Genomic DNA, 21,098 nt, shown 5'->3' on the forward strand with positions numbered 1-21,098 from the left:
TTTACATGTGTTCCCCATCATGAACCCCCCTCCCACCTCCCTCCCCATCCCATCCCTCTGGGTCTTCCCATTGCCCCAACCCTGAGCATTTGTCTCATGCATCGAACCTGGAATGGTGTTCTGTTTCACATATGATAATATACATGTTTCAATGCTATTCTCTCAGAACGTCCCACCCTCACCTTCTCCCTCAGAGTCCATGAGACTGTTCTATGCATCTGTGTCTCTTATTCTGTCTCGCATATAGGGTTATCGTTACCATCTTTCAAATTCCATATATATGCATTAGTATACTGTATTGGTGTTTTTCTTTCTGGCTTACTTCACTCTGTATAATGGGCTCCAGTTTCATCCATCTCAATAGAACTGATTCAAATGCATTCTTTTTAATGGCTGAGTAACATTCCATTGTGTATATGTACCACAGCTTCCTTATCCATTCGTCTGCTGATGGACATCTAGGTTGCTTCCATGTCCTGGCTATTGTAAACAGCGCTGCGATGAACACTGGGGTACACGCATCTCTTTCAATTCTGGTTTCCTCGGTGTGTATGCCCAGCAGTGGGATTGCTGGGTCATATGGCAGTTGTATTTCCAGTTTTTTAAGGAATCTCCACACTGTTCTCCATAGTGGCTGTACTAGTTTGCATTCCCACCAACAGTGTAAGAGGGTTCCCTTTTCTCCACACCCTCGCCAGCATTTATTGCTTGTAGACTTTTGGATAGCAGCCATTCTGACTGGTGTGAAATGGTACCTCATTGTGGTTTTGATTTGCATTTCTCTAATAATGAGTGATGTTGAGCATCTTTTCATGTGTTTGTTAGCCATCTGTATGTCTTCTTTGGAGAAACATCTGTTTAGTTCTTTGGCCCATTTTTTGATTGGGTCATTTACTTTTCTGGAATTGAGCTGCAGGAGTTGCTTGTATATTTTTGAGATTAATTGTTTGTCTGTTGCTTTGTTTGCTATTATTTTCTCCCATTCTGAAGGCTGTCTTTTCACCTTGCTTATAGTTTCCTTTGTTGTGCAAAAGCTTTTAATTTTAATTAGGTCCCATTTGTTTATTTTTGCTTTTATTTCCAATATTCTGGAAGGTGGGTCATGGAGGATCCTGCTGTGATTTATGTCGGAGAGTGTTTTCCCTATGTTTTCCTTTAGTAGTTTTATAGTTTCTGGTCTTACATTTAGATCTTTAATCCATTTTGTGTTTATTTTTGTGTATGGTGTTAGAAAGTGTTCTAGCTTCATTCTTTTACAAGTGGTTGACCAGTTTTCCCAGCACCACTTGTTAAAGAGATTGTCTTTTCTCCATTGTATATTCTTGCTTCCTTTGTCAAAGATAAGGTGTCCATAGGTCCGTGGATTTATCTCTGGGCTTTCTATTTTGTTCCATTGATCTATATTTCTATCTTTGTGCCAGTACCATACTGTCTTGATGACTGTGGCTTTGTAGTAGAGCCTGAAGTCAGGCAGGTTGATTCCTCCAGTTCCATTCTTCTTTCTCAAGATTGCTTTGGCTAGTCGAGGTTTCTTATATTTCCATACAAATTGTGAAATGATTTGTTCTAGTTCTGTGAAAAATACCGTTGGTAGCTTGATAGGGATTGCATGAGCCCTGTCTCTTATGTCTCCTGCATTGGCATGTGGATTCTTTACTACTAGCGCCACCTGGGAAGCCCAGGAATACTGGAGTGAGTTGCATTTCCTCCTACAGGGGATCTTCCCGACTCAGAGGCTGAACCCGTGTCTCCTGTGTCTCCTGTGTTGGCAAGTGGATTCTTTACCACTGAGCCGTCTGGGAAGCCCACGGAAAGTTCACAGGTATATATATGCCAACTGGAGTCAGCTCCCTGTACCTTTCGTTTGAGAAGATGGCTCTGCAGAATGACCCAATGAGCTCCTTCATTCAGTCGCAGCCATGGCTTGTAATAGAGCAAATCATTTGATTTCTGTGAGGTATTTGTGGCCACCAGGTCTCAGTCACACCTTTTCCACCTTCAGGAATCCCATCACCATGGGCTTCCCTGTGGAGTTGCAGCCTTCAGCACCTCTTCTGTTACATTTAGAGAGTGTTTCCTGAGCTCCTGCCACGCACATGGTAGGTGTTCAATAACTCACAGGGGAACTTCTCTGGTTGCCCAGTGGTTAGGAATCCGCCTTGCAATGCAGGGGACATAGGTTCGATCCCTGGTCAGGAAACTAAGATCCCATTAGCCCGGTAACCTCAGCTAGAAAGTCTGTGTGCCACAACGAAAGATCCTCCATGCCACAACTAAGACCCGATATGGCCAAATAAATAAATATTAAAAAAAAAAAAAAGAAATCATGGGAAAGGCAACTAGCCTTTGCAGAATGTATTCAATTAGAATTTCCATAAATAAATCTATTCAATCCACTTAGAAACCCTTCAAGATGCATTTAATTATTCCCTTTGTTGATGAAGGAAAAAGATGAAGCATGTCATTTTTAGCTATAGCCACACAGCTTCAGGCAGTAGTGGGAGTTGAATGCAAGTCTTTCCATCTGTGAAGTCTATTCTGTGCTTAGTTGCTCAGTCGTGTCCAAATCTTTGTGACCCCATGGACATAGCCCTCCAGGCTCCTCTGTCCATGGGGATTCTCCAGGCAAGAATATTGCAGTGGGTGTGTGCCATGCCCTCCTCCAGGGGATCTTCCCAGCCCAGGGAATGAACCCAGGTCTCCTGCATTGCAGGCAGATTCTTTATTGTCTGAGCCACCAGGGAAGCCCAAAGTATATACCACAAGGGGCATACATCGAGGGCAAATTCTGAGTCTGCCACTGGACTGTGCTATGGACCATGTGTGCAGGATGGAGCCTGTGAAGGCAGAAGTGCCAAGGATCTATGAAAGTCATTATATGTGTGTGTGTGTGTGTTAGTCCCTCAGTCCTGTCTGACTCTCTGCAACCCGATAGACTGTAGCCTGCCAGGTTCCACTGTCCACAGAATTTTCCAGGCAAGAAGACTGGAGCGGGTTGCCATTTCCTGCTCCAGAGGATCTTCCTGACTCAGAGATTGAACATGAGTCTTGTATCTCCTGCATTGGCCGTCAGGTTCTTTTTATCACTTGTGCCACCTATGTGACTATAGATCTAGAAAAACAGTGGCATCCCACAAAGTGCTGCAGGGTGAAACCAATTCTGACTCCATGTTGGAGCTGTTTCTTTGATTTGCTTTTTGTTGCTTTTGTTATTATAATCAGACATAATGGCCTGCCTCAGATAATCCTGCCTCTCTGCCTGACTGTTCAAGTGCCTTTGTTCAGAATCCTGTCCACTTGAAGATAGCAGGAAGGAAGAAATTAACACACCCCCTGCCTGAGGCTTGTCATTCTAGGAGAGATTTGTAAGATTAATGACCTTTTTACTTTGTTTCCTCATATTCCCCCATCTCTGATCTATAAAAGAATCTGGCATCCAAACCCCGATAAAATGATTATTTTGAGACTTTAGTCTGCCATCTTCTCAGGTCAGCCAGCTCTCTAAATAAAGTGGTATTCCTTGCCTGAACACTTCATCTTCAGTGCATTGGCCTGTCCTGCGGCGAGCAGAGTGGGCTTGGATTCTGGTAACAAAACGTTTGTTGAATGAATGGATAATGAAACAAATGAAGATGTCAAAGTACCTGGAAAATGATGTCCTGGATAGTCACAATTTAGAGCCAGCATAGGCTATATGGGCCAAGGAGGTTTTGTACAGAGACTAAGAGGAAATTCTACCCAGTAAGAAGAAATCATTCTCTTTACTTTGTTCACATCCACCTTACTTTTTAGAGCTTTAGAAGCAGCTTCTGTTAAACACCTGCGAGAGAGGAAAACCAATTGAGAGCACCTCCAGAACAGCAGCTTTACCTATGCAAAAGCCTCATCTTGATCTCAGGTGGCCTCAGCCTGCAGTGGCTTGGACTGGGGCTTGGGTGCCCAGCCAGGAATTGGGCTGGGTCACAGCAGTGAAAGCACCGGATCCTAGCCATTAGACCAGTGGTCAGTGACAAGGCCCCTGGCCATTCTGCTTTGCAGGAAAGAATTTCCACAAAGATGGAAAGTAGTGAAGCGAGTAAAGTATTTATTAGGAGGAAAAAGAGTACAGTACCCGTGGATAGACACACAGGCAGACTCAGAGGGACAGACCCTGAGTTGCTGAGTCACGCCCTCCTGGCAGTTTGAATTACTTTTATGGGGGCATTTCTTCTGGATTTCCTTTGGCCAATCTTTATGATTTGCCTGGTTCACAGTCCATATCTGGTATATCTCAGGAACCTCCCATGTGTGTGCACACCTCTCTTAGCCACAATGGATCCTACTGAAAAGGCGTTTGAATAGAACATCTCTTGACATAGCTCCTCTGGCCTTCAAGGAGGCTTTTCTGCGCACGTGTGGTCAGGTGGTCTCCTGACTTCCAGAACGAGAAATATGAGGTTTGGGCAAGGGCCCAGCCTCCTCGCTTAATTGCTCTGCTAGTCTTGTCTTAGATTTTGAATCTAAGTAGAGAATGAATCTCCAGTTGCTTTACCATGGTGGAGGGGTGGTATCTGCCTCTTCCCTCAACCTGAAACAGGCAGTACCAGCTGAGTGAAAAGAATCCTTCATCCTGCAACTAATTGACGGTCTCTCTCTCTGTCCCGCTTTCAAACAGGGACATATTTGATTTTATTTATTTTTTAAATTTGTTTTTGGTAGAGTATAGTTGCTTTTTACAACGTTGTGTTAGCTTCTGCTGCACAGCAAAATGGATCAGCCATACATATACATATATCTCTTCCTTTTTGGATTTCCCTCCCATTTAGTACACCACAGAGCATTAAGTAGAGTTCCCTGTGCTATACAGTATCTTCCCCTCAGTTGTCTATTTTATGCTGTTGTTGTTGTTGTTTAGTTGGTTAGTTGTGTCTGACTCTTGCAACCTCATGGACTGTAACCCACCAGGCTCCTCTGTCCATGGGATTTTCCAGGCAAGTATACTGGAGTGAATTACCAATTCTTTCTCCAGGGATCTTCCCAGCCCAGGGATCAAACCAGCGTCTCCTGCATTGGCAGGTGGATTCTTTACCATTGAACCATCAGGGAAGCCTCTGTCTATTTTATACATAGTATCAATAGTGTATATGTGTCAATCCCAAGCTCCCAATTCCTCCCACACCACCCATTCTCCCCTTGGTGTCCATATGTTTGTGCTCTATGTCTGTGTCTCTATTTCTGTTTTGCAAATAAGATGATCTATACCATTTTTCTAGATTTCAAATAGGGATATATTTTAGAGAAGCTGAGAATTTGCTTCATGCCTAGATTTGTCCATTTTGTACATGACAGTGTGAGAATAAAAAGGACCCTGTGCTATACCCATGAGGCTGTCCCCACCCAAGGTCATGTCTCCCAGACTCAGAGAAGCAACTTCTTCTATTTCAGAGGGGATGGGGGCATCCTGGAGCCTGGGTGCTTCCCTAACTCAGCTTCTTATAGAAAGAGCCTCACTTGCTGGCACATAGTAGGTACTCAATAATTATTTTTCCAATAGATGGAAAAGAGAATGAATGAACAGCATCTTCTCCCAGTTTATCGTCTTTACTATCCATTGATTCAATTCCAGTGATGCCTTAATGGAATTAGGCCATCTAGGATTATTTATTAACAGGTCCAAAATTCCTTATTTGCAACTCCAATATCCAGACAGTTGGGAAAACTGAAAATTTTTTCACAACTTTTTTGGTATTTATTTGACCTCACCTTATTTATCACAAAGAAGAGCCAATTCTTACTCCAGTTAGTTGTTTCTTTTACTTTAACCTTTGCTTCTGGTCGCTTTTGTTCACTAAAAGGATACTGTTTATGTATAATGGCCTGCCTCAGGGAACCGTGCCCCTCTGCCTGAATATTAAACCAAAGTGGCATTGTTTGGGACCCTGTCCACCTGTGGATGGCTATAGGAAGGAAGAAATTAACACATCCCTCCCCAAGACTTCCCATTCAAGGAGATATTTGCACTTTTCACTTTATTTTCTCACTTCCCCTACCTCTGTTCTATAAAAGAACCTGGCATCCAGACCCCCATAGGATGGTTATTTTGAGCCATTAGTCTGCCATCTTGGTTAGCTGACTTTAAAGTTGCATTTCTCTTGCTGGTCAAAATCTTGGCTTTCTCTGCCCACCAAAACCAAATAAAAATTATGGAGACAGAGTTTGGAGGAAATAGAAAGGTGGCCTTAATTCTCAGCTGGTGGAGAGGGGAACACAGTAAGCTCATGCCTCAAGAACTGTGCCCCTCTGCATGAGAGGTCTAGGGGCTTATGTAAGAAGAGGGCTCACAGTCAGGAGTTGGTGATGAGGAAGCAAGGATCTTGTCAAAAACAGTCATAGGCTGGCATCAGTAACCCAGTAATTCAGTCTGGCAGTTCAGTGGCTCTTCGACATTCTTTCTAATATGTAACCACAAGTGAAAGGGTGTTGTAAGGATAAACATCAATACAGGATGTATTTTGCATAGAGTCAAAGGAAAATAGGTGCAAAGTGTAGCTCCTGCAGAGTTAGGGGGCAGAAAAGCACACTTAGTTACAGACATTCAGAGTTAGGAGCAGTTAAATTGAAAAAAAAAAACCAAGATAGTTTAGGCCTGCTCACTGTTCTCTTTATCTTCTTTGTTCTCAGGAAAGGGAAAGAAAAAACTCATTTCTCTTTTTTTCCTTTTCACTCCAACACTTCTTGCCTCAATAACTTGTTTCTCAGTTAATTAACCTGTCGTGCAAGGAGCAGAGCAAGCTTGGACTAAGTAAAAATTCATTTGCATATTCAGATTGAAATTAGGATGAAGATCCTTATTGCCCTGTTTACTCTCTTATGTTAATGTTCATAGGTTTGCTGCAGAAGTGTTAACATGTGTAATGGTGGTGGTTAAGTCACTAAGTGCTGTCTGACTCTTGTGACCCTATGGATTGTAGCCTGCCAGGCTCCTGTGTCTATGGGATTTCCCAGGAAAGAATACTGGAGTGAGTTGCCATTTCCTTCTCCAGGGGATCTTCCCAATGCAGGGATTGAACCTGAGTCTCCTGCATTGCAGGCAGATTCTTTATTGACTGAGCCACTAGGGAAGCCTGATACATGTAACAGTGGAATTATTTGCCTGTGTCCTCCTGGGATGATGTACTATATATACTATATATGCACCTCTTATTATGTCATGGCTATTAAATGAGCAGAAACACATACAAAATCACAATGAGCTATTACTATACTTCCATCATATTAGTTAAAATAAAAAATAGTGATAAAATCAAATGTTGCCAAGGATGCAGAGAAACTGGATTACTCATTCATTGCTGGTGGAAATGTAAAGTGTAGCCACTCTGGTATATCTAATAACAGAGGTCTTCAAAAGCAGATAGCTTCAAACATACAGCTGTAAAAACCTGGACTTGCTGACAGAGTCAGCATTTGATGATTTTGGCTTTTGAATTTTTCTTTCCCCTGTCCCCATCAGCAATTAGCATAGTTACTTTGAAGTACTCCTCAGCTTTTAAACCTTTATTTTAACAATCAAGCTCTAAGCAGCTCTAGACAGGGCTGTGTCTTACGAATATAGAAAGTCCCCGACAAACAAACCTTCAAGCTGAGAACTTTCAAAGATGGAAACGCGCATCTGGTTACAACAAGGACACTGTGTCATCGTCAGTCATGCATGAAACTGCAACATGTCCTCTGTCTCCTGTTGCTGATGATCCTTCAACTCCAGCATCTCCCTCCTCATCTCCCTCCTCCAGTCAGTAACTTGATGCCAGCCTCTATATGCCAGCTGTTGTACTGTACTATTATACTTTTCAAGGTATTGCACTGTAAGATTAAAAATGTTTATTTTTGTGCCTGTTTTTATGTATTATTTGTGTGAAAAGTATTATTAATCTATTATAGCACAGTGCTATGTAAATTGACTCCGTTAGTTGGGTACCTAGGCTAACTTTATTGGATTTACAAACTGGACTAATGAACACACTCTCAGAGTGGAACTTGTGCATATGTTGGGAACTTACTGTAGACCTTTTTCCTTTACCCAGCGCTGGTTCCTCCATCAGTTTGTATTATAACCATCATAGGTCTGATGTTAATTCTACACTTTCGTTAATGAATGCAATGGAGCCCACTGAAGTTGTTAAATGTCTTCTGGAAGAGGAAGCCTAGATGTGGTTCTGCTCAGATGCTTATGCAAAAAGCTCAAAGGTAGACAATAAAAGAGGAGAAGGCAATGGCACCCCACTCCAGTACTCTTGCCTGGAAAGTCCCATGGATGGAGGAGCCTTGGTAGGCTGCAGTCCATGCAGTCGCTAAGAGTTGGACATGACTGAGCGACTTCATTTTCACTTTTCACTTTCATGCATTGGAGAAGGAAATGGCAACCCACTCCAGTGTTCTTGCCTGGAGAATCCCAGGGATGGGGGAGCCTGGTGGGCTGCCATCTATGGGGTCGCACAGAGTCAGACACAACTGAAGCGACTTAGCAGCAGCAGACAAGAAAAGAAGCTTCGACAGGAGAATGAAGCGATATATTTTTGCCCTCTTTTCAACCATACAAATATTTATGGGCTGCATGTGGTATGTCAGGTACTGTCCTGGTTCTAGGATATAGGGCTGAGTCTACTGATTGTTGTTGTTGTTCAGTCTCTCAGTCAGATCTGACTCTTTGTGATCCCATGGACTGCAGCATGCCAGGCTTCCCTGTACTTCACTATCTCCCTGAGTTTGATCAGATTCATGTCCACTGAGTCGGTCATGCTATCTAACCATCTCATCCTCTGTCACTCCCTTCTCCTCCTGCCTTCAATCTTTCCCAGCGTCCAGATCTTTTCCAATAATTCAGCTCTTTGCATCAGGTGGCCAAAATATTGGAGATTCAGTTTCAGCATCAGTCTTTCCAATGAATATTCAGGGTTGCTTTCCTTTAGGATTCATTAGTTTGATCTCCTTGTTGTCCCAGGGACTCTCAAGAGTCTTCTCCAGCACCACAATTTGAAAGCATCAAATTTGGTGCTCAACCTTCTTTGTGGTCCAACTCTCATATCCATACATGGCTGATGGAAAAACCACAGCTTTGACTGTATGGACATTTGATGGCAAAGTGATATTTCTGCTTTTTAACGTACTGTCTAGGTTTATCACAACTTTCCTTCCAAAGAGCAAGTCTTTTTTTAATTTCATGACTGCAGTCACCATCTACAGTGGTTTTGAAGCCCAAGAAAAGAAACAGTGTCACTGTTTCCACTTTTTCCCCTTCTATTTGCCATGAAGTGATGGGACTGGATATCAAGATCTTAGTTGTTGTTGTTTTTTTTTTAATGTTGAGTCTATTGATTATTCTTTGTTTTCCAGAGTCTACCATGAGCTAAGTGGTTATTAAGGAGTGTGACTCTCTACTTCTATTTATTGAGTAAGAGAGAGAGTGTGTTGGGTGGGATGTTGATGAGCTAGGAATGTGTGGGAGGGAAGAAAGGGCTCAGGTCTTCCTATCTGAGTTTCATGCTGAGTTGAACTGACCTCCATACCTTGGAGTCAACAGCAGCAGACCAAATCATCAAGAAAGGGAAATTAGGAAGGACTAGTTAGCTCAGTTCAGAACAAGAAGAGTAAAGAGGATGGATTTTTCCTACCTGATCGTAACAACCTACTACTAAAGGAAGGATGTAGTCATACAAGAAGTGTGACACAAGTGTAGGAACTAATAGACCCATGGGGCAGAGTAAAGGGCTTAGAAAAAGATTTGATAGGTGACTGTGTGTGCACGTGCTAAGTCATTTCAGTCATGTCCAACTCTGTGTAACCCTATGGACTGTAGCCCACTGGGCTCTTCTGTCCATGGGATTTTCAAGGCAGGAATACTGGAATGGGTTGCCATGCCCTCCTCCAGGGGATCATCCTGATCCATGGACCAAACCCATGTCTCTTATGTCTCCTGCATTGATCAGCAGATTCTTTACCTCTAGGGCCACCTGGGAAGCCCCAATAGGTGATTGGTGGTTGTGGTTGTTTAGTTGCTCAATTGTGTCCAACTCTTGCGACCCCATGGACTATAGCCTGCCAGACTTAGAGGACAAACTTATGGTTGCTGAAGGGAAAGGGTGGAGGAAGGGACAGTTAGGGAGTTTGGAATGGACATGTACACACTGCTCTATTTAAAATGGATAACCAACAAGGACTTAGTGTATAGCACATGGAACTCTGCTAAATGTTATGTGGCAGCCTGGATGGAAGGGGAGTTTTCAGGGGAATAGATAATATGTATGGTTGAGTACCTTTCTGTTCACATGAAACTATTACAACATTAGTACCAGTTATGAAACCCCGGAGAGCTAGCTTGCCCCTTCTACCATGTGAGGATACAACCATATGTCTATAAACCATACGTCTACAAAACCAGGCCCTCATCTGACCATGCCTGGCACCCTGATCTAACGTTTTGAGTCACTAGCACCATTAGTGGTTGTTTATAAGCTGCGCAGTCTATGGTATTTTGCTGTTGTTGTTTAGTCGATAAGTTGTGTCTGACTTTTTGGGATCCCATGGACTATAGCCCACAGGCTCCTCTGTCCACAGAATTTTCCAGGCAAGGATACTGGAGTGGGTTGCCATTTCCTTCTCCAGGGGATCTTTCTGACCCAGGGATCAAAACTGCATCTCCTGCATTGGCAGGCAGATTCTTTACCACAGAGCTAATAAGGAAGCCAGTATTTAGCTCAGTTCAGTTCAGTCAGTCAGTCATGTCCGACTCTTTGCAGCCCCATGGACTGCAGCATGCCGGGCCTCCCTGTCCATCACCAACTCCTGGAGCTTACTCAAACTCATGTCCATTGAGTCGATGATGCCTTCCAACCATCTCATCCTCTGTCATCCCCTTCTCCTCCTGCCTTCAATCTTTCCCAACATCAGGGTCTTTTACAATGAATCAATTCTTTGTATCAGGTGGCCTAAGTACTGGAGTTTCAGCTTCAGCATCAGTCTTTCCAATGAATATTCAAGACTGATTTCCTTTAGGATGGACTGGTTGGATCTCCTTGCAGTCCAAGGAACTCTCAAAATCTCTTCCAATGCCACAGTTCAAAAGCGTCAATTCTTTGGTGTTCAGCTTTCTTTATAGTTCAATTCGCACATCCATACATGACTGCTGGAAATACCATAGCTTTGACTAGATGGACCTTTGTCTGCAAAGTAATGTCTCTGCTTTTTAATATGCTATTTAAGTTTGTCATAACTTTTCTTCCAAGGAGCAAGTGTCTTTTAATTTCATGGCTGCAACCATCATCTGCAGTGATTTTGGAGCCCAAGAAAATAAAGCCTGTCACTGTTTCCATTGTTTTCCCACCTATTTGCCATGAAATGATGGGACCACATGCCATGATCTTAGTTTTCTGAATGCTGAGTTTTAAGCCAACTTCTTCACTCTCCCCTTTCACTTACATTAAGAGGCTCTTTAGTTCTTCTTCACTTTCTGCCATAAGGGTGGTGTCATCTGCATATCTGAGGTTATTGATATTTCTCCTGGCAAACTTGACTTCAGCTTGTGCTTCCTCCAGCCCAGCATTTCCATGATGTACTCTGCATGTAAGTTAAATAAGCAGGGTGACAATATGCAGCCTTGATGTACTCCTTTTCCTATTTGGAACCAGTCTGTTGTTCCATGTCCAGTTCTAACTGTTGCTTCCTGACCGGCATAAAGATTTCTCAAGAGGCAGGTCAGATGGTCTGGTAGTCCCATCTCTTTCAGAATTTTCTAGTTTGTTGTGATCCATACAGTCAAAGGATTTGGCATAGTCAGTAAGGCAGAAGTAGATGTTTTTCTGGCACTCTCTTGCTTTTTTGATGATCCAACAGATGTTGGCAATTTGATCTCTGGTTCCTCTGTCTTTTCTAAACCAGCTTGAACATCTGGAAGTTCACGGTTCACATACTGTTGAAGCCTGGCTTGGAGAATTACTTTGCTAGCATGTGAGATGAATGCAGTTGTGCAGTAGTTTGAGCATTCTTTGGCATTGCCCTTCTTTGAGATTGGAATGAAAACTGACCTTTTCCAGTCCTGTGGCCACTGCAGCCTAAATAAACTAAGATGTTACCCATTTCTGGAGAGTCCCATTAACTTTGTATTTTACAAAAGTAAAAATGGATGTGTTTCAAAAATTAGATTCACAATATGAAATTTTAAAATTGTATTTAGTAGTTCCTTAATTAGTAAGGTTAGAAACTGAAAATTATTCATGAAACTTGATATAAACTCCCAATTTTCTCTCTCTGAATGTCTGGTAGGAGCTGTCTTCAGTGTGGCTAAGGAAATAATCTCCAATCTGGTCTGAGCTAATCTATAGTCCTTTTTTTCTTTGCCTCATTTGATGTCTGCTGATTCTGTTTTCTTGCCATGTTTTAACTGTTTCCTGCCGTGGACATTGTGGATGTCTGAATTCTTATATTCCAGTCTCATCTCCATTCTTTGCTTATAAATGTTGCCCTCTGTGACCAACTCTGTACAGTTCAGCTGCTTCTATACCTGTCAACCTAGAAATAGATGTCCTGTCGCTTCTCCTCCAGTCTTCCCAAACTGTGTCTTCTAAATTCGTTCATTCACTTGACAAAGTCAGTCTGTTTACACTTTGTGGACAGGTTTTTTTTTTTTTAATAGTGGGAGACTTTAATACCCCACTCACACCTGTGGACAGATCAACTAAACAGAAAATTAACAAGGAAACACAAACTTTAAATGATACAATAGACCAGTTAAACCTAATTGATATCTATAGGACATTTCACCCCAAAACAATGAATTTCATCTTTTTCTCAAGCGCACATGGAACCTTCTCCAGAATAGATCACATCCTGGGCCATAAATCTAGTCTTGGTAAATTCAAAAAAATTGAAATCATTCCAAGCATCTTTTCTGACCACAATGCAGTAAGATTAGATGTCAATTACAGGAGAGAAACTATTAAAAATTCCAACATATGGAGGCTGAACAACACACTGCTGAATAACCAACAAATCACAGAAGAAATCAAAAAAGAAATCAAAATCTGCATAGAAACGAATGAAAATGAAAATACAACAACCCCAAACCTATGGGACACTGCAAAAGCAGTGCTAAGGGGAAGATTCACAGCAATACAGGCTCACCTCAAGAAACAAGAAAAAAGTCAAATAAATAACCTAACTCTATACCTAAAGTAACTAGAAAAGGAAGAAATGAAGAACCCCAGGGTTAGTAGAAGGAAAGAAATATTAAAAATTAGGGCAGAAATAAATGCAAAAGAAACAAAAGAGACCATAGCAAAAATCAACAAAGCCAAAAGCTGGTTCTTTGAGAAGATAAATAAAATTGACAAGCCATTAACTAGACTCATCAAGAAACAAAGGGAGAAGAATCAAATCAACAAAATTAGAAATGAAAACAGAGAGATCACAACAGACAACACAGAAATACAAAGGATCATAAGAGACTATTATCAGCAACTATATGCAAATAAAATGGACAACTTGGAAGAAACGGATAAATTCTTAGAAAAGTATGACTTTCCAAAACTGAACGAGGAAGAAATAGAAAATCTCAACAGACCCATCAGAAGCATGGAAATTGAAACTGTAATCAGAAATCTTCCAACAAACAAAAGTCCAGGACCAGATGGCTTCACAGCTGAATTCTACCAAAAATTTAGAGAAGAGCTAACATCTATCCTACTCAAACTCTTCCAGAAAATTGCAGAGGAAGGTAAACTTCCAAACTCATTCTATGAGGCCACCATCACCCTAATACCAAAACCTGACAAAGATGCCACAAAATAAGAAAACTACAGGCCAATATCACTGGTGAACATAGATGCAAAAATCCTTAACAAAATCCTAGCAAACAGAATCCAACAACATATTAAAAAGATTATACATCATGACCAAGTGGGCTTTATCCCAGGGATGCAAGGATTCTTCAATATCCACAAATCAATCAGTGTAATACACCACATAAACAAATTGAAAAATAAAAGCCATATGATTATTTCAGTAGATGCAGAGAAAGCCTTTGACAAAATTCAACATCCATTTATGATAAAAACCCTCCAAAAAGCAGGAATAGAAGGAACATACCTCAACATAATAAAAGCTATATATGACAAACCCATGGTAAACATTATCCTCAATGGTGAAAAACTGAAAGCATTTCCCCTAAAGTCAGGAACAAGACAAGGGTGCCCACTTTCACCACTATTATTCAACATAGTTTTGGAAGTTTTGGCCACAGCAATCTGAGAAGAAAAAGAAATAAAAGGAATCCAGATTGGAAAAGAAGAAGTAAAACTCACTGTTTGCAGATGACATGATCCTCTACATAGAAAACCCTAAAGACTCCACCAGAAAATTACTAGAGCTAATCAGTGAATATAGTAAAGTTGCAGGATATAAAATTAACACACAGAAATCCCTTGCATTCCTATACACTAACAACGAGAAAACAGAAAGAGAAATTAAGGAAACAATACCATTCACCATCGCAATGAAAACAATAAAATACTTAGGAATATATCTACCTAAAGAAACAAAAGACCTATATATAGAAAACTATAAAACACTGGTGAAAGAAATCAAAGAGGACACAAATAGATGGAGAAATATACCGTGTTCATGGATCACAAGAATCAATATAGTGAAAATGAGTATACTACCCAAAGCAATCTATAGATTCAATGCAATCCCTATGAAGCTACCAATGGTATTTTTCAGAGAACTAGAACAACTAACTTCGCAATTTGTATGGAAATACAAAAAACCTCAAATAGCCAAAGCAATCTTGAGAAAGAAGAATGGAACTGGAGGAATCAACCTGCCTGACTTCAGGCTCTACTACAAAGCCACAGTCATCAAGACAGTATGGTACTGGCACAAGGACAGAAATATAGATCAATGGAACAAAATAGAAAGCCCAGAGATAAATCCACGCACCTATGGACACCTTATCTTTGACAAAGGAAGCAAGAATATACAATGGAGAAAAGACAATCTCTTTAACAAGTGGTGCTGGGAAAACTGGTCAACCACTTGTAAAAGAATGAAGCTAGAACACTTTCTAACACCATACACAAAAATAAACACAAAATGGATTAAAGATCTAAATGTAAGACCAGAAACTATAAAACTCCTAGAGGAAAACATAGGCAAAACACTCTCCGACATAAACCACAGCAGGATCCTCTATAACCCACCTCCCAGAATATTGGAAATAAAAGCAAAAATAAACAAATGGGGCCTAATTAAAATTAAAAGCTTTTGCACAACAAAGGAAACTATAAGCAAAGTGAAAAGACAGCTTTCAGAATGGGAGAAAATAATAGCAAACAAAGCAACAGACAAACAATTAATCTCAAAAATATACAAGCAACTCCTGCAGCTCAATTCCAGAAAAATAAACGACCCAATCAAAAAGTGGGCCAAAGAACTAAACAGACATTTCTCCAAAGAAGACATACAGATGGCTAACAAACACATGAAAAGATGCTCAACATCACTCATTATTAGAGAAATGCAAATCAAAACCACAATGAGGTACCATTTCACACCAGTCAGAATGGCTGCTATCCAAAAGTCTACAAGCAATAAATGCTGGCGAGGGTGTGGAGAAAAGGGAACCCTCTTACACTGTTGGTGGGAATGCAAACTAGTATAGCCACTATGGAGAACAGTGTGGAGATTCCTTAAAAAACTGGAAATACAACTGCCATATGACCCAGCAATTCCACTGCTGGCCATACACACTGAGGAAACCAGAATTGAAAGAGACACGTGTACCCCAATGTTCATCTCAGCACTGTTTACAATAGCCAGGACATGGAAGCAACCTAGATGTCCATCATCAGACGAATGGATAAGGAAGTTGTGGTACATATACACAATGGAATGTTACTCAGCCATTAAAAAGAATACATCTGAATCGGTTCTAACGAGGTGGATGAAACTGGAGCCTATTATACAGAGTGAAGTAAGCCAGAAAGAAAAACATCAATACAGTATACTAACACATATATATGATATTTAGTTAATCGGTAAAGATAACCCTGTATGCGAGACATCAAAAGAGACACAAATAAATAGAACAGTATTATGGACTCTATGGGAGAGGGCGAGGGCGGGATGATATGGGAGAATGGCACTGAAGCATGTAAATCATCATATGCGAAACAAATTGCCAGTCCAGGTCGATGCATGATACAGGGTGCTCAGGGCTGGTGCACCGGGATGACCCAGAGGGATGGGATGGGGACGGAGGTGGGAGGGGGGTTCTGGAAGGGGAACACATGTACACCCATGGTGGATTCATGTCAATGTATGGCAAAACCAATACAATATTGTAAAGTTGAAAAATAGATAAATAAACTAATAAAAAAGATTTTGGAGTTCCTGTGTCATTTCAAATTAATTAAAATGTCTTCATAACCCATGTAAACTTTTTGACTATAAGTTTTTTAAAAGGACATTTTTTTTTGCTTTTTAAATAGCTTAACTGCAAATAACTTCCTTAAAATGCCACTAGCTATGATTTCTTGTGGATATTGGAATGTGATAAAATGTAACATAAAAAGAGTTTTCAAATATAATGATATTTTATGAACACTACATTTAGTAAATACTAATAATCTATTAATTAGCAGATAGTCATTAATTTAATAATCAGTGTATATATTCTTTTGGATTTTAACTTTTGTTAATTTTACTTTCTGTGTTTAGCTTTTAGAGTCAGTAAATATATTTTAGCTCTCAAAATGTTTTTGTAAGTCCTGGAAACACCTAAAAGTTTTTTTTACTGATCCTGTGATGCTTATAGTGGATAAAAGAAGCCTGATTGTGTAGTCTTTCTATACATGTTTTCTTTCTATGTGTTTGTTTTCTTCTGTAATTGGTGTGCTCTTGGTTTTGGCAATGGGAGGAGTATTTTTGAATTTTTTTTGACTGAAAGAATGAAAGCCTCCATTGAGTTGAGACATACATGCCTATGTTAGTTAAAGCACTAAATGTATTCTTACCTCACCCCTAGCCCTGCCTAAAGACCAGGATAGGGGGTGTGGCAAACTGTTAAGAACATGAATTGAGAGTAAATATCTAGAACACTATAAAGATAATTTGAGAATGCATGTTTATTCTGTGGAATTTAATAATAAAAAGTTGAGCTTCCTTGTTTGATGCTATTTTGTTTAGTAACTTACTCTTGGAGAAGGAAATGGCAACCCACTCCAGTATTCTTGCCTGGAGAATCCTAGGGACGGAGGAGCCTGGTGGGCTGCCGTCTATGGGGTCTCACAGAGTTGGACACAACTGAAGCGACTTAGCAGCAGCAGCAGCAGCAGCAACTTACTCTTATCATATTTTTCAAAAATCATGATGGATTGGGGGAAAAAAATCCTCCTCTACCATAGATGGTTTGAGAAACAATGCTGTACACTTACACTTTAGCATATAATAGTAAGTTCTTGATATAAATTTGTTTCAACAGATAAGTAAACTGATAATCATGTGGTTTGGCAGTAAGTTTACTTTACAAGTTTCATTCTATTTGAAGTTTTCTCCCTTGGAAAAAGTCTCTTCAGAAACATCTAATATAATCTGTGATACTGAAGAACTTCTGAGTACAAAATATTTTAGAGAAAATTGATACAACCTTGAAAAGCTACTCAGTGATAAGACAATAAGTTTAAATATATCTCATTGTAGAAAGTTATGTGTCTTCTTGCTCTGGAAAATTTGCCAAAGAATTAGTTTTTGCAACAAGTAGACTCCCTTTCATCATGTGCTTCTACAATTTAGAATATACTCAAGTGATACATGCATTTTGCCTCCACTTATGGCTGCAGTGTGATTTCATGGGGTTTTCTGAATTCTCAGTAGTCTTTTCCTGAAGCGGTAAGCTGTGATTAAACACAAATAGGTGAAGAACTCCCATGTGATATTTATGTGGTATTTTTTATTTCATGATGATTAGACTGTTTACCTTTAAAGATGAGAATTTTACCCTATAAGAAATATGAATGTATTCATTTAATCTATTAAAGCAACTTTTAGGGGGTTGAAACAAAGAGGGATTGAAATGCCAGACTAATTTTTAAAAATCCTCTTACCATGCATGTGACTATACTGAATTTTCAAATATGCTAATTGAGCTATCTCAGCAAGTACCTACACTGGTTAGAACTGTTGTTAAGTAGTCACAGTTTTAAATCACAACTGTAGAGCACAGAGAAGATTTATAGAACCATGTAAAAGAAGATGAGAAACAAGATCATCAACTTCTAATAACCTTGCTTCTTTTTAAAAAAGAAATTTTCACATATGCATTGCCCATTTTATTTTTTTTTTCATTCTTTTTTTAAGTTGAAGTGCAGCTTATTTATAGTGTTGTGCCAATCTCGGCTGCAGAGCAAAGTGACTTAGTTATATATATATGTGTACAGCTCATTAACAATGTTGTGATAGTTTCAGGTGAACAGCAAAGGGACTCTGTCAGATATAATACATGTATCTATTCTCCCCTGAATTCCCCCCAATCCAGACTGCCATGTAACATTGAGCAGAGTTCGGTGTGCTATACAGTAGGTCCTTGTTGATTATTCATTTTAAGTATAGCCATGTGTATATGTTCATCACTAACTCCCTAACTATCTCTTCCTCTTATCCTTCTCCCCCAGCAACCATAAGCTTGTTCTCTAAGTTTGTGAGTCTCTACCTGTTTTGCTTCTGATCTCATCCTTCATCCTTCCTATCCTTCTTCTTTATTAGTTACTGTTGAACACCTCTGCTGTCTTGGATACTCTCTCTTATTTGAGTTTCCATGGTGTCGATTCACCCTCCTGCCTACTACTCCTCCTCATTACTCCACTTTCCTCCCATTTAACTGTGGACATAACACATGTTTGTAGCTCAGCCTTCTTGATTATACCTTACTTGGAGAGTGTGGCTTTGACTATCAGGTGAATGACTCTTTGAAGGAGTTGTCCTGTTTCACAGATGGAAATCATTATCGATTTTGATCTAGAAATACAGGCTTAAGTATATTTATTTTAATAATTATTATGTAGAGATGACAATAGGATAAATAGGACTAGTAAATATTTAGTAATTAATTTACTGGTCAACAGGACTAGTAAATAAGTATGACTAGTAAATCACTAGAAAAGAAAATAATAGATAAAAGAAACTAACAATAAAAGTCAATGAAACAAAAGTTAGAATTATAGAGAAGGAAAGGGAAATAGAAAGAAGCATAAAACAGAAAGCATATAAAATGATAGTAATCAGACATATCACTTAGTAATTATTATGAATGCTGCAAATGTCCTTGTTATATGACAACATTCCTGGTCTGAGCCCTAATTTAAAAATCTGAATGTTGCTATTTACATATAACAGGTACACCTAAACCTAAATGACTAGACAGTTCAGAATATAGGAATGAGGTTGATTTTTCTATAAAAGTATGTATAATGTGTGAAGAGAGAAGATATAATTTCTATAATCAATGAAAACTGACAAGTCTTTAAGAGAAGAATTGATAATCTATAAAAATATAGTGGATCCTAGGAGAGATCATCTAAGGGAGTACACTTCCTTAAAGGAGAAGAAAGACCCAGAAAAAATCAGAAGCGTTGGGAAAATATCATGAAAATCATATCAGTCTTGTACGTTCTTTGAAAACATAGAGATGAGATATGGCACTAATAAATCAGAGATGATAAATATAGTGTTATAATTAAACACATTACTGCTTAGGATATAGAAAATTAGAAATATTTTTAATGCATAAACCTGATATTCCAAAAAAATTCTGAAGCAAAGTGAGCACAATATGCATGTAGTTTAAAACAAAACTGAATTGCCTTGTTAAGCTGATAGTGTTAAAAGATTTTAGCTAGTGTTTGTAATGGATTCTTCATTGCTTTTGAATTTTTTATTAAAATGAGAAATATCTAAAATGCTTATATTTAAAAATTGCATTAAAAACTGGAAAGCAAATGATAAACAAGAAGAAAAAATAAACTGTAGCACGGGAGACAAGTTGATATCTTTAATGTATCAACATCCCTTACATAGAGGGGACCATTTTCTCTTCTTTGCAGAATCCTGATATAGGCCACTAAAATAGACTTTTCAACTGTGTATTAGAAAAAGGGAAGGAATTTCTACATTACCTTCTGTCCTTCTCAAGCCTTTAGTGACATTGAGAGAAAGAATTAGGCATGCAGGGCTGCCACCTGACAGGGCTGTCCACCTGTGCTGATGGAGATGGGTCTAAAGTCCAGCTGAACCTTCAGGCCTTGTGCCCTGGAAGAGAGCTGAGTTTACCTGGAGGAAGGATAATTCCAACAAAGATGCTGTGGAGTCTAAATCCTGTGCCAGAGGGTCTAGATCTACCTAGAGAGGGTGTCTCTGTCTCCAGACTTGTCATTTATGCTGTCCAGAGACTGTGTGGATGTGTGTGGTTTAGCCTCTTCTGGGCTGTTTTCCCTTTTTGATCTGCCTACCCCAGAGTCAGGGTATTCTAGTCTCCTTTCCTCCATTTGACAAGCCTAATGGGGGAGATATTGTCTCCTGAATTGAGGCCTATAGTTTATGCATGTACTGAAGGGAGGAACTGGTGTTAAGTCTGATTAATTCAGGAGCCACATTTTAGGAATATTGATTAGCATTTGGCTTCTGCATTCCCCAAATTATCTTTGTCAGTAAGAGAGCTTATAGTTAGATTTGACTTCTGTATTTTGAGTCTGCTATTCCTCCTGATTAAATTTAGGTTATGCATTCACTTGGGCTTCCCAGGTTGCGCTAGTGGTAAGGAACCTGCCTGCCAATGCAGGAAACATAAGAGACGTGGGTTCAGTCCCTGGGTAGGGAAAATCCCCTGGAGGAGGGCATGGCAACCCACTCCAGTATTCTTGCCTAGAGAACTCCATGGACAGAGGAGCCTGAGGGGCTGAAGTCCTTGGGGTCACCAGGAATCGAACACAACTGAAGTGTCTTTGCACACATGCATGCACGCATTCTTAGCAGGCATACTACATTAGTGATGCTTGTCCTTCTCAATATATCAACAG

The sequence above is a fragment of the Giraffa tippelskirchi genome, chromosome 5 (genome assembly GCF_054371585.1).
Source record: "Giraffa tippelskirchi isolate mGirTip1 chromosome 5, T2T-mGirTip1v1.2.pri, whole genome shotgun sequence".
NCBI lineage: Eukaryota > Metazoa > Chordata > Mammalia > Artiodactyla > Giraffidae > Giraffa > Giraffa tippelskirchi.